The sequence below is a fragment of the Mobula hypostoma genome, chromosome 15, assembly GCF_963921235.1.
Source record: "Mobula hypostoma chromosome 15, sMobHyp1.1, whole genome shotgun sequence".
NCBI classification, from domain to species: Eukaryota; Metazoa; Chordata; class Chondrichthyes; order Myliobatiformes; family Myliobatidae; genus Mobula; species Mobula hypostoma.
The window spans coordinates 1196223-1211126 of NC_086111.1; the positions used below are offsets into that span (position 1 = coordinate 1196223).

Consider the following 14904-nt stretch of genomic DNA (forward strand, 5'->3'; position numbering starts at 1 on the left):
AAAGGAACAATTGGTAATAGAAAAAGAGTCCTGGTTAATCTATATGGACCTAATGTAGATGATCCTTTTTTCAAAAATGTATTTGGTTTACTGCCAGATTTAAATGAATATATGTTGTTAATGGGTGCTGATTTTAACTATTGTTTAAATCCTTTGATTGACAAAAGCTCAAGCAATCAACGACTTCTGAGTTGTTCAGCATCACTTATTAACTCTTTTTTAATTGATTAAAGTTTGATCGAAATCTGGAGAAATTTACATCCTAATGATAGAGATTACTCATTTTATTCCCATGTCCATAAAGAAGAGTGGAGTGACAGTTGCAATTCTTCAGTCTTCCAGAACAATTCTGAGTGAATCTCATGATTCTTGAAAGTTCATTACTAATGCCTCAACAATCTCTCCAGCCACCTCTTTCAGAACCCTGGGGTGTACTCCATCTGGTTCAAGTGACTTTACTACCTTAAGACCTTTTAGTTTCCCTAGAACCTTCTCTCTAATAATGGTAACTTCACACCCTTCATGATCCCTGGCACCTGGAACTTCCATGATACTGCTAGTGTCTTCCACATGTGCAAAATACTTATTAAGTTCATCCACCATTCTCTTGCCCCCCCCCCACCCCTTTTCTACCTCTCCAGCATTGTTTCCGAGCAGTGTGATATCCACTCTCTCCTCTCTTTTACACTTTATGTATCTGAAGAAATTTTTGGCGTACTCTTTAATATTATTGACTAGCTTACTTTGTATTCAGTCTTTACCTTAATGGCTTGCTTTCTGTTGGTTATTAAAAGCTTCCCAATCCCCTAACCTCCCACTAATTTTTGCTCTATTATATGCCCTCCCTTTGGCTTTTACGTTGGCTTTGACTACTCTTGTTAGCCATGGTTGTGTCATCTTTCTTTTTGAGTACTTCTTTCTTTTTGGGTTGTATATACCCTGTGTCTTCCGAATTGCTTCCAGAAATGCCAGCCATTGCTCCTCTCCCTGCCAGTGTTCTTTTCCAGTCAGTTTCGGCCAGCTCCTCCCTCTGTAATTCCCTTCACACCACTGTAATACTGATACATCTGACTTTAGCTTCTCCTTCTCAAATTTCAGGGTGAATTCAATTATATTATGATCACTTGCCCTTAAGGAGTCTTTTACTTTAAGCTCCCTATTCGATTCTGGTTCATTGTGCAACATCCAATCCAGAATAACTGATCCCCCAGTGGGCTCAGCCATCAGCTGCTCTAAAAAGCTATCTTGTAGGCACTCTAGAAACTCCCCCTCCTGGAATCAAGCACCAACCTGATTTTCGCAATCTCCTTGCATATTGAAATCCCCCATAAATATTGTAATATTGCCCTTTTGGCATGCATTTTCTCTCCCCATTGTAATTTGTACACCACATTCTTACTACTGTTTGGGGGACTGTATATAATTCCCATCAGGATCTTTTTACCCTTGCAGTTCCTTAGCTCTCTCCACAATGATTCTACGCCTTCCGACCCTATGTCACGACTTTCTAATGACTTGATTTCAATTTTTAACAACAGAGCAACACCGCCTCCTCTGCCTTCTTGCCTGTCTTGCGATGCTATGTGTATCCTTAGACACTGAGCTCTGATGTCTAAGATGCCATCATCATACCTGTTCATCTACCTTATCCCGCATACTGCTCACATTCAAATGTAACACCTTTGGTCCTGTATTCACGCTTTTCGATTTTGTCAATGTTTCACATTGCAACTCCTCCTGTTGACTGCAATTTTGCCCTATCAACAGCCTCTCCTCACTACAAATTGGCTCTGTTTGTAGACCAGCTACCTCATCTTCAGCACTATCATCCGCTTTTCCTACGATACTTCTTGCTTTGAAATATACACAGTTCAGGACTCTAGTTACACCATGCTCAACCTTTTTATTCCTGACTTTGTTTGAGGTCTTACCACCATCAGCCTCCACAACCTCTCCACTGACTGTTGTGGTACTCTGGTTCCCATTCCCCTGCAACTCTAGTTTAAACCCCACCATGCTGCATTAACAAACCTTTCCTCCAGGATATTAGTTCCCCTCCACTTCAGGTGCAAACTCTCCCCTGTGTACAGGTCCTACCTTCCCTAGAAGAGAACCCAATGATCCAAAAACTTTATGCCCTACTTCCTACACCAATTCCTTAGTCATGTATTAAACTGTATAATATTCCTAGTTCTCACTAGCAGATGGCACAGGTAGCAATCCTGAGATCACAACTATGGAGGTCCTGCCCTTTGACTTAGCACCGAACCCCTTGAACTCCCTATGCATAACCTCGTCACCTGACTTCTGGCTGTTCACCTTCCCATTTTAGAATGCTGAGGACTCGATCCGAGATACCCTGTGCCCTGGCACCCAGGAGGCAACATACCATCCGGGAATCTCATTCTCGCCTAAGAACTTACTGTCCATTCCCCTAACTAAACAAATCTCCAATCACCACAGCGTACCTCTTCTCCTACCCCTTCCCTTCTGAATCACAGAGCCAGACTCAGTGCCAGAGATCTGACCACTGTGACTTTCCTCTGTTTGGTCAATCACCGCGCCCCCCCCCCCCCAACAGTATCCAAAGTGATATACCTGTTGTTGAGGGGGATGGTCACAGGGGTACTCTGCGCTGCCTCCTTAACCTCTTTGCCCCTCCTGACTGTCACCCCATTTTCTGCGTCCTGCATCTTGGATGTAACTACCTCTCTGTATGCCCTGTCTATTAGCCCCTCAGCCTCCTGAATGATCCAGAGTTCTTCCAACTCTGTAATGCCGATTGTTAGAAGCTGGAGCTGGATGCACTTCTCGCAGTTACAGTCGGCTGGAACACTGGAGGTCTCCCTGCCTTCAACATCCCGCAAGAGGAGCATCCGGCTATCCTGCCTGACATCTCTTCTGTCTTAACTGAGCAGATATAAAGAAGAGAAGGGAAAATAAAACTTTACCTAGAACATTTCTTTCCTTTGCTTTCTCTGACTGAAACCTCGAAGAGCTAAAACCTCAAGATCACCACTCTGACTCTGTCCACTCGGACTATGACCTGGTCAAAGCTCTTTTTTGCTGTTGAAACCGTCTGTTGCCTTGAGATGTTAAATAGAATTAATATAAACGTTGCTATGAGCCAGCACCCATGTTTCTTTAGCATCGTGAATTTAAAGGAAGTCTAGGAAATGGAAAAGAGCCGTGGGAATTGTGACCCCAATTAATTGAAAGGGGGAGCAGGAGCCAGGGCCCCAGTGAGTTGAAAGGGAGTTCAGTAAAGGTCACCTGATTTGCCAGATGCTGAAACACTGGGATTTCTGAATCGTCAGATATTGGATTATCAAAACCTTGTGTATCTCCTTTTTTGCCATCACGACATAGGGATGTAACAGTTACACTCTGACTGGGTTAGCAAGTTCACGTTTTTCACTCGCGCGTCTTTTCTACTTTTTTTTTGCAGTATATTAACTTTAAATGAAACTCTATAAATCTAGGCTGGTTTTCTCCAAAAGAAAATTCCAAGTTGTAATTTGATAGTCATCTATAAGATCATGAAAGATTGTAATTTGCTAGACATAAAGACCATAAGACGTAGGAGCAGATTGGGCCGTCTGGCCCATCGAGTCTGCTCTGCCATTCAATCATGGCTGATCCTTTTTCTCTATCTCCTCCTCAACCCCATTTCCCGGCCTTCTCCCTATAACCTTTGATGCAGTGGCCAATCAAGAACTTATCAATCTCTGCCTTAAACATACCCAACGACCTGGCCTCCACAGCTGCATGTGGCAACAAATTCCGCAAATTCACCACCCTTTGCCTAAAGAAATTTCTCCACATCTCTGTTTTGAAAGGGCGCCCCTCTATCCTGAGGCTGTGTCCTCTTGTCCAAGACTCTCCCACCATGGGAAACATCCTTTCCACATCTACTCTGTCCAGGCCTTTCAACATATGAAAGGTTTCAATGAGATCCCCCCTCTCATCCTTCTGAATTCCAGCGAGTACAGACCTAGAGCCATCAAACATTCCTTGTATGATAACCCTTTCATTCCTTGTGAACCTTCTCTGGACCCCCTCTAATGCCAGCACATCTTTTCTAAGATTAGGGGCCCAAAACTGTTCACAATACTCAAAGTGAGGCCTCACCAGTGCCTTATCAAGCCTCAGCATCACATCCTTGCTCTTGTATTCTAGACCTCTTGAAATGAATGGTAACATGGCATTTGCCTTCCTCACCACCAACTCAACCTGCAATTTCACCTTCAGGGTGTTCTGCACAAGGACTCCCAAGTCCCTCTGCGTCTCAGATTCCTGGATTCTCTCCCCGTTTAGAAAACAGTCCACACATTTATTTCTACTACCAAAGCATACGACCATGCATTTTTCAACATTGTATTTATTTGCCACTTTCTTGCCCATTCTCCCAATCTGTCTAATTCCCTCTACATCCTACCTGTTTCCTCAACAATACCTGCCCCTCCACCAATCTTCGTATCATCTGCAAACTTAGCAACAAAGCCATCTATTCAATCATCTAAATCATTTATATACAGCATAAAAAGAAGTGGTCCTAACAGCGACCCCTGTGGAACACCACTTGTCACTGGCAGCTAACCAGAAAAGGATCCATTTATTCCCACTCACTGCCTCCTGTCAATCAGCCAATGCTGTACCCATGTTAGTAACTTTCCTCTAATACCATGGGCTCTTAACTTGGTAAGCAGCCTCATGTGTGGCACCTTGTCAAAGGCCTTCTGAAAATCCAAATATACAACATCCACTGCTTCGCCTTTATCTATCCTACTTGTAATCTCTTCAAAGAATTCCAACAGGTTCATCAGGCAGGATTTTCCCTGAAGGAAACCATGCTGATTTTGTACTATCTTGTCCTGTGTCACCAAGTACTCCATTACCTCATCCTTAACTGGTCTAACTGGTCTATAATTTCCTTTCGCTGCCTTCCTCCTTTCTTAAAGAGCGGAGTAACATTTGCAATTTTCCACTCCTCTGGCACTATGCCAGAATCCAATGATTTTTCGAAGATCATTTCTAATGCTACCACAATCTCTAACTCTACCTCTTTCAGAACCCTAGGGTGCAGTTCCTCTGGTCTGGGTAACTTATGTACCTTTAGTTAGAAACACAGAAAACCTACAGCACAATACAGGCCCTTCGGCCCACAAAGCTGTGCCAAACATGTCCTTACCTTAGAAATTACCTAGGGTCACCCATAGCCCTCTATTTTTCTAAGCTCCATGTACCTATCCAGGAGTCTCTTAAAAGATCCTATCATATCCACCTCCACCACAATCGCTGGCAGCCCATTCCACAAACTCACCACTCTCTGCGTAAAAAAACTTACCCCTGACATCCCCTCTGTACCTACTTTCAAGCATCTTAAAACTGTGCCCTCTCGTGCTAACCATTTCAACCCTGGGAAAAAGCCTCTGACTATCCACATGATCAATGCCTCTCATCATCTTTATACACCTCTGTCAGGTCACTTCTCATCCTCAGTTGCCCTAAGGAGAAAAGGCTGAGTTCACTCAATCTATTCTCATAAGGCATGCTCCCCAAACCAGGTAACATCCTTGTAAATCTCCTCTGCACCCTTTCTATGGTTTCCACATCCTTTCTGTAGTGAGGCCACCAGAACTGAGCACAGTACTCCAAGTGGGGTCTGACCAGGGTCCTATATAGCTGCAACATTACCGCTCGGCTCCTAAACTCAATCCCACAATTGATGAAAGCCAATGCACCGTATGCCTTCTTAACCACAGAGTCAACCTGCACAGCCGCTTAAAGTGTCCTATGGACTTGGACTCCAAGATCCCTCTGATCTTCCACGCTGCTGAGAGTCTTACCATTTATAATATTTTCTGCCATCATATTTGACCTACCAAAATGAACCACCCCACACTAATCTGGGTTGAACTCCATCTGCCACTTCTCAGCCCAGTTTTGCATCCTATCAAAGCCCCACTGTAACCTCTGACAGCCCTCCACACTATCTACAACACCTCCCAACAAAAGTTCTTTCAGCTTTTTGAGCACCTTCTCCCTTGTAACAGTAACAGCACCCACTTCTCTTCCTTCATACACTACAACATCAGGCATACAGCTAGTGTCTTCCACAGTGAGGACTGATGGAAATTACTCATTTAGTTTATCAGCCATCTCTGACCCAAGTTATTATTTCTCCTGCCTCATTTTCTAGTGGTCCTATATCCACTCTCATTTCTCTTTTATTTTTAACATACTTGAAAAAACTTTTACTATCCACTTTGATATTATGTGTTAGCCTACTTTCATATTTTACCTTTTCCCACCTAATGAATTTTTTAGTTGCTGTCTGTAGGTTTTTAAAAACTTCCCAATCCTCTATCTTCCCACTAATTTTTGCTTTGTTGTATTCCCTTTCTTTTGCTTTTACAATAGCTTTGACTTCCCTTGTCAGCCACCGTTGTACTATTTTACCATTTGAGTATTTCTTCATTTTTGGAATACACATGTCCTGCACCTTTCCCATTTTCCCCAGAAACTCACGCCATTGCTGCTCTGCTGTCATCCCTGCCAGCAGCTCCTTCCAATTTACTTTGGCCAACTCCTCTCTCATACCACTGTAATTTCCCTTACTCCACTGAAATACTGCTACATCAGACTTTACTTTCTCCATATCAAATTTCAAGTTGAACTCAATCATATTGTGATCACTGGCTCCCAAAGGTTCCTTTACCTTAAGCTCCCTAATCGCCGCCAGTTCGTTACATAACATCCAATCTAGAATAGCTGATCCCCGAGTAGGCTCAACAACAAACTGCTTTAAAAAAGCTATCTCTTAGAAATTCAACAAACTCACTCTCTTGAGATCCATTACCAATCTGATTTTCCCAATCAACCTGCATGTTAAAATCTCCCATGACTACCATAACATTGCCCTTTTGTCTCGCCTTTTCTATTTCCTGTTGTAACCTGTGGTCCACCTCGCAGCCACTGCTGGGAGGCCTGTATATACCTGCTATCAACGTCCTCTTACCCTTGCAGTTTCTTAACTCAACCCACAAGGATGCAACATCTTCCCATCCTATGTCACATCTTCCTACTGATTTGATGCCATTCTTTACCAGTAGAGCCACACCACCCCCTCTGCCGACCTCCCTATCCCTTCGATATAACGTGTAACCTTGGACATTCAGCTCCCAACTACAACCATCCTTCAGCCACGATTCAGTAATGGCCACAACATCATACCTGGCAATCTGTAATATTGCAAAAAGATCGTCCATCCGCCTTATTTCTTATACAATGTGCATTTAGATACAACACCTTGAGTACCATATTTGCTATCCTTTCTGACTCTGAATCGCTGAAGATTTGATAGTCAGCCTATTGGCTGCAACTAAGTCCCATCACCTGCCTGCCCTTCGTGACAAACTGACTGCACGCTATCTTTACTTTTTTACTATCCGTTCTTTCCTGAGTACCTTCACTCTGGTTCCCAGCCCCCTGCCAAGTTAGTTTAAACCCTCCCCAACAGCTCTAACAAACCTGCCCGCAAGAATATTGGTCCCCTTCAGGTTCAGGTGCAACCCGTCACTTTTGAACAGGTCATACCTCCCCCAGAAAAGATCCCAATTATCCAAGAACCTGAAGCCCTGCCCCCTGCACTAGCTTCTCAGCCACGCATTTATCTACCAAATCATCCTGTTTCTGCCCTCACTGGCACGTGGTACAAGCAGCAATCCAGAAATTACTACCCGGGACATCCTGCTTCTCAGATCTCTGAATTCTCTTTTCAGGACCTCTTTGCTTTTCCTTCCTATGTCATTGGTAACAATATGTACCAAGACATCTGGCTGCTCCACCTCCCTCTCCAAAATGTCGTGGACGCGATCTGAGACATCCCTGACCCTGGCACCTGGGAGGCAACATACCACCCGGGTATCCTGGTCATGTCCACAGAATCTCCTGGCTGTTCCCCTCACAATTGAGTTTCCTTTCACTACTGCTCCCTTCTTTTCACTCTTCCCCTTCTGCACCGCAGGCCCAAGCTCAGTGCCTGTAACGCGGATGCCATGGCTTTCTCCCAGGAGATCATCCCCCTCAAAAGTATCCAAAGCAGTATACTTGTTTTTGAGGGGAATAGCCACAGGGGTGCCCTGCTCTCACTGCCTATTTCCATTTCTCCTGACAGTCACCCCAGCTATTCACCTCCTGCAACTTCGGGATGACTACTTCCCTGTAATTTTGATCAATTATGTCCTCGCTCTTCCATGCAAGCTGAAGGTCATCCAGCTGCTGCTCCAGATCCCTAACATGGTCTTCAAGGAACTGCAGCCAGATGCACTTCAGGTAAATGTAGTAACCCGGGAGACTCTGGGTCTCCCAGTTCTCCAACATCTGGCACAAAGAGCACACCACAGCCATTTAAATGGAACAGTAGAGAGGGGGAGAAAAAACAAAAAGGAAACCTTAACAGACATTTTACACCAAGCCGAAGCCTGGTTTGAGCCAAAGCCTGTCACTTCTACTCTCGCCACTAGCCTGCTCCCGACAATACCCGCTCCGCTTATCCCTTCTGTACTTTTATTTAGTTCGTAGAGCTCCGCTGAATATGCTGATAGGCCACATACAATGGACAAATGCTCTAGAAGCTCCCTTTTTAAATAACCACCAGTGACCTGCAAGAAATCCCTCTTGGTAGAGCTCTGTTGACGCCACTGATAGGCCATGTAAAGTAGATGTTTCCACTTGCAAGAAGACCGGGGGTCAAAACTATAAGGCAGCTGATAATAAATTTTGTCAGGAATTCAGAGGAGAGATGCGCTCATCCAGAAAGTGATTAAAATATTGAGCAAAGACTTCTTGAGCAATATTTTGTAAATGCGATCTCAACATAAATGTGAATAGAGAGAATGTATTATTGGAATCTGGTGAAGAATTTATAGGAAGGCAAAGTGTGAATACTGCATGAATATGTCAGTGAGAGAACTTCACTATTCTGTGAAAACCTGACATTGAATCATCTGCACAAGCAGTTTGGTTTTCAGGAACACGGCCATGAATTAGAGTTTTCAATCAAACCAGCAGAATGAGTTCTTTTGCCTATTTAATAATTGCATTAAAATTATAGGGTTGAAATGAGGTGTGAATGTGACCTTATAAAACTGTCAAACTGCTAAATAATGAGACCTTCTTTGGCTTCAGAGTTGTATTCCAATGTGAATTTATTTTACAGTGTAATCTCTTGAATGTAGATTGCAAAATAAAGTTTTTTTTAAACAACATATTTCTAGCTTGTTTCATGGAAACAAATTCAAATGTGACTAACTATTCATCCTTTAATACTGAGATTTGAATTCAATAACTTCAATACACTAGAGACATTTAGAATTCAATTTTAACTCATCTACATCTCAATCTCATTCTTTCTTTAAGGTAGCAATAATAAAAACCCAAGTCTTTGATGGAAGTTAATTCAATTTTCTTTGGGTCTCATTTTTGGCTGGTTATGCCATTATGAAGAGCCAAAATTGTTCAACTAAAAATGAGTCTCAAAATTGTTAATAGTAAATTTTTAAATCACAAATCATTGTTATTGTTGTATGTTAAAAAGACAAATTGGACCGACATATTAATGTTACTAGATGAGGGAATTTATTTTCTACTGCTTTATACGTTTACTTTTCACCCATTAGCAATTTGCTTGAGTTAAATTTATTTTGAGAAGTTAAAAGCAAGGAAGGAAGCTGCAGTAACCCTGGCCGTCATCTTTTTAATCCTCCACAGCTGCAGGAAAGATGGCGATTGGTTGGAGGAATGACAATATTGTACTGTTGTTAAAAAGAGAAGAAAGGATAAAATTGGTCACTGCAATTTTTGTGGTGTGAAAATTATTGGAATCACTTCTAAAAGAAGCCTTAAGCTTTTAACTGGGGACAGTCAGCATAGATTAATTAAGGAAAGATCCTGCCTAATTAACTTTTTGAACTCTTTGAGGCAATAGCTAGGAAGGATAGTGCATTTGCCTTGGTCCACAGGAATATCAGCAAAGCTTTTGACGAGGCACTGCATGGAGAGGTATTCAAAACAGACCCAAGGCACTTTAGCAACTTTGATAATAATGTATAAAATCAAAGAGCAATGACTGACTGACGAGAAAGCTGTTAACATTGGGATTCCATTGTGGGTTCATATTCAAATCATTCAACCATACACACATATACAACTAAATGAAGGCACAAAGTACTTTACAAGCAGTATATCCACAGATCAACATTAACAAAAAGACGAAGTTGTTAAAAAGGTATATTTTCCTTTCCTTTGTTAATCAAATCATAGAATATAAGAGCAAATAATTATGCTAGACTATAAACAGAGCTGATTGGAGCACAGGCAACATAAAAAAAACAATTACATTGTAGTAAATGCTGGTGAAATTTAATAGGATGTTGCTAGGGCTGCAAAATTGAAACTATAAGAAAGATCAAACAGGGTGGACTTGTTTTCTTTGGAGCGTTATAAGGTTCCTTATCAAAAGGTGGTAGCAGCAGAACACTTCTTTGAAAGGTTCATGGGATATAAGGTGGTGGCATCTGTTAGTCTCGCGAGACCATGGATCTGCGCCTGAAAAGTCTATTCGCGGTGAGGCGACGCTGGGGTGTCCTCTCCAGGGCACAGACCTGGGCAAGGTTTTATGGAAGACCGGCAGTTGCCCATGCAGCAAGTCTCCCCTCTCCACGACACCGACGTTGTCCAAGGGAAGAGCAAGGGCCGATACAGCTTGGCACCAGCGTCGTCGCAGGAGTGCCAGAACGAGGTTGAAGGCAACGTCGGATTGCCTTAGGGACTCCAGCTCCGGATCTGTCCTCAGGGTTTACTCCCGACCCCCTTCCCATGATTGGGTATGACCGCAAGGCAGCGGAGATTTGAAATCAGAGTTTTCCCTCTCTTAGATGGACTGCCTTCCCAGGCTGACGAGCTCCATCTACCCGAAGCACTGGTTTTAAGGCGCCAGGTCCTGCCTTCGCCCCTTCTCCTGTCAGTAGAAACAGTTCCGCCAGGCTCAGAGGCTAAGCCACACAAGAAGGCCAGGAGATGGACTTGGTTGTCAGAGGCTATTTGAGCTGCCTGCCGTGAGGAGCACTTTTAGGTAGTGGGAGCTTGTCCCCACTACCACTCCTCGGCTTGACAACCTTGGAACCTATGGATATATAGGTGGAATGAAACAATGTCATTGTTTCTCAACATACATACATTGTCTGCTATTGCTTACTTCAAACATAATGAAGTGCTTCAAGAGATTTGATATGGCATGAATCAACACCTGCCACGAAGATAAGCTGGATCGATTGCAATTAGGCTACAGTCACAGCAGGTCAAAGGTAGGTGCAATCTCTTCGGCTCTTCACTCTGCACTAGATCACCTGGACAACAGGCACTACATGCTAGGCTGCCATTCATTAACTACGGTCAGCATTCAATACTATCATCCCATCAAGCTTCTGGGCCTTTGCAGCTTCTTCCATACCGGATACTCAACTTCCCCATCAGCAGATTTCAGATGTTAGAAGGGCCTTCCTGAAGATAAAGATGGCGTCCCAGGATGGGTTCTCTGGGCCTGTGCAAGCGAGCTAGCTGGAGTGTTTGCTGACATCTTCAACTACTCCTTGCTTCAGTCTAAGATCCCCTCTTGTTTTAAGAAGGCAACGATAATCCCAGTGCCGAAGAAGAGCAAGGTGACATGCCTGAATGACTATCGACCTGTGGCTCTGACATCAATTGCTATGAAGAGCTTTGAGAGATTGGTTATGGCACACATCAACCACAGCCTACCGGTCAACCTCGACGCTCTGCAATTCGCCTACTGGAGCAACGGGTCAACGGCAGATGCCATCTCTCTGGCCCTACATTCCTCCTTAGAACACCTGGAGAATAAGGACGCATATGTAACGCTCCTTTTCATTGACTACAGCTCTGCTTTTAATAGCATCATTCCAAATAAACTGATTCCTAAACTCCGGAACCGGGGCCTTAGCACTCAGATCTGCAGCTGGATCTTCAACTTCCTCACAGACAGGACCCAGGCTGTAAAAATAGGGGACAAGCTCTCCTCTACAATCACTCTGAGCACTGGTGCCCCACAAGGCTGTGTACTTAGCCCCCTGCTGTACTCACTGTACACCCATGATTGTGTAGCCAAGTTTCCATTAAACTCAATATATAAGTTTGCTGATGATACAGCAATTGTAGGCCGTATCTCGGGTAATGATGAGTTTGAGTACAGAGAGGAAATTAAGAACCTGGTGGCATGTTGCAAAGACAATAACCTATCCCTCAACGTCAGCAAGATGAAGGAATTGGTTATTGACTTCAGAAGGAGCAGCGGACCGCACGACCCAATTTACATCGGTGGTGCGCAAGTGGAACAGGTCAAAAGCTTTAAGTTCCTCGAGGTCAATATCACAAATGACCTGACTTGGACCAACCAAGCAGAGTTCACTGCCAAGAAGGCCCACCAGCGCCTTTACTTCCCGAGAAAACTAAAGAAATTTGGCCTGTCCCCTAAAACCCTCATTAATTTTTATAGATGCACCGTAGAAAGCATTCTTCTAGGGTGCATCACAAGCTGGTATGGAAGTTGCCCTGTCCAAGACCGAAAGAAGCTGCAGAAGATCGTAAACACGGCACAGCACATCACACAAACCAATATTCCGTCCGTGGACTCACTTTACACCGCACGCTGCCGGAGCAGTGCTGCCAGGATAATCAACGACACGACCCACCCGGCCAACACACTTTTCGTCCCTCTTCCCTCCGGGAGAAGGCTCAGGAGCTTGAAGACTCGTACGGCCAGATTTGGGAACAGCTTCTTTCCAACTGTGATAAGACTGCTGAACGGATCCTGACCCGAATCTGGGCCGTACCCTCCAAATATCCGGACCTGTCTCTCGGTTTTTTTTGCACTACCCTACTTCCCATTTTTCTATTTACTATTTATGTTTTATAATTTAAATTTTTAATATTTACTATCGATTTGTAACCCAGGGAGCGGGAAACGCAGAATCAAATATCGCTGTGATGATTGTACGTTCTAGTATCAATTGTTTGGCGACAATAAAGTATAAGGTATCTAATAGAGGTGTATAAGATGATGAGAGGCATTGATTGTGTGGATAGTCAGAGGCTTTTTCCCAGAGCTGAAATGGCTAGCATGAGATTGCGCAGTTTTAAGGTGCTTAGAAGTAGGTACAGAGGAGATGTCAGGGGTAAGTTTTTTACGCAGAGAGTGGTGGGTCTCAGCCTGAAACGTCGACTGTACCTCTTCCTAGAGATGCTGTCTGGCCTGCTGCGTTCACCAGCAACTTTGATGTGTGTTGCTTGAATTTCCAGCATCTGCAGAATTCCTGTTGTTTGGAGTATTGGGTGCAGTTTTGGTCCCCTACCTGCAGGAAAAATGTAAATAAGTTTGAAAGAGTACAGAGAAAATTCACAAGAATGTTGCCAGGTGTGGAGCAGCTGAGTTATAAGGAAAGATTGAATGGGTTAGGACTTTATTCCTTACAATGTAGTGGATTGTGAGGAGATTTGAAAGAGGTATATAAAATTATGAGGGGTATCTGAGGCCTCCGTTCAGAATTGACCATTGAGATGGCATCCTCGCTGTCTAGATACACAAGTCTAGGCAGTACAATATGGAGAGCAAGCTGCTGCCCATGTAGCAAGCTCCCCCTCTCCACGCATCTATTGAACCCAAAGTTCAGCAGAGACCGAAACAGTTTGGTACCAGAAGCATCACAGGGGTTGCCAGTCAGCATTGAATTCAATATAGGACTGCCTTAGGGACTCTAACTCTGGATTTTTTTGCTCTGGGTTTGCTGCTAAAGCCTTCCCTATTACCACCCCCATCTATAACAACCTTAAGAAATCATGAGGGATGTAGATAGTGTAAATGCAAGCAGGCTTTTTCCACTGAGGTTGGGTGGGACTACAACCAGAGGTCATGGGTTAAGAGTGAAAGGTGAAATGTTTAAGGGAAACATTAAGGGAAACTTCTTCACTCAGAGGGTCGCGAGAGTGTGGAATGAGCTGCCAGCACGGGTGGTGCCCGTGAGCTCGATTTCAACGTGTATGCAAAATGTGGATAGGTACATGGATCGTAGAGATTTTGAGATAAATGGTCCCGGTGCAAGTCGATGAGAGTAGGCAGTTTAAATGGTTTTGGCATAGACTAGATGGGCCACAGGGCCTGGTTCTGTGCTCTACTTTTATATGACTCCATGACTTCAGCATTGTCACAAGTTTAGTAAGGTGCAATTTTATGAAAACAGCCAGACATCCAAAAGTGTCATGCTCAAAAATGCTGCTTGATCATACATACCATGTCCACCAGTTACATGAGTTTTTATTACATAGCATACAAAACTGTACTTTGACCTGATAATTGCAATTTAAAAATCCTGAATATTTCTCAGGGGTCATCACAACCTAGCTGTTTTCAATGGGAAAAGAATGAAGAAATGAGCTTCTTTTAATCACTTTTAGAATTAAAATTGATCTCATCAAAGCCACAGTGTAATCCAAAAATTGCTAGAGTAGGAATCGCCAAAAACATAAACCTTTGTGTGCATGAAGATGCAGCCATCATTGTTTTCTTTTCTGCAATCCGGAGAAGATTGTGCAAAATGAAGTGCAATCAGAATTTCCAACTTCAGCAGAATGGAAACTGCAATCATCTGATGAGCCAACTATAATGGTATATCAACCCAATATAAAAAGTCGGAATGAATGTCTGATAATAGAAGGCCAGAATTATTAACTTAGGTCCAGACAAGGATGAAAAATAGGCCCATTGTCTCTCTAACTGAAGTGAATTTTTCATATTAAATCAAAATTATGAAAGTTTTGGCATGGAAAATT

At 43.3% G+C, this 14904-nt stretch overlaps 1 protein-coding gene across 1 annotated transcript in view; it reads left to right on the top strand.

The window, feature by feature from the left end:
• The window catches only part of cenpp (centromere protein P), a 289475-nt gene that overhangs the window by 168904 nt on the left and 105667 nt on the right, over positions 1–14904 (top strand). The gene's annotated exons all lie outside the window — the stretch shown is intronic.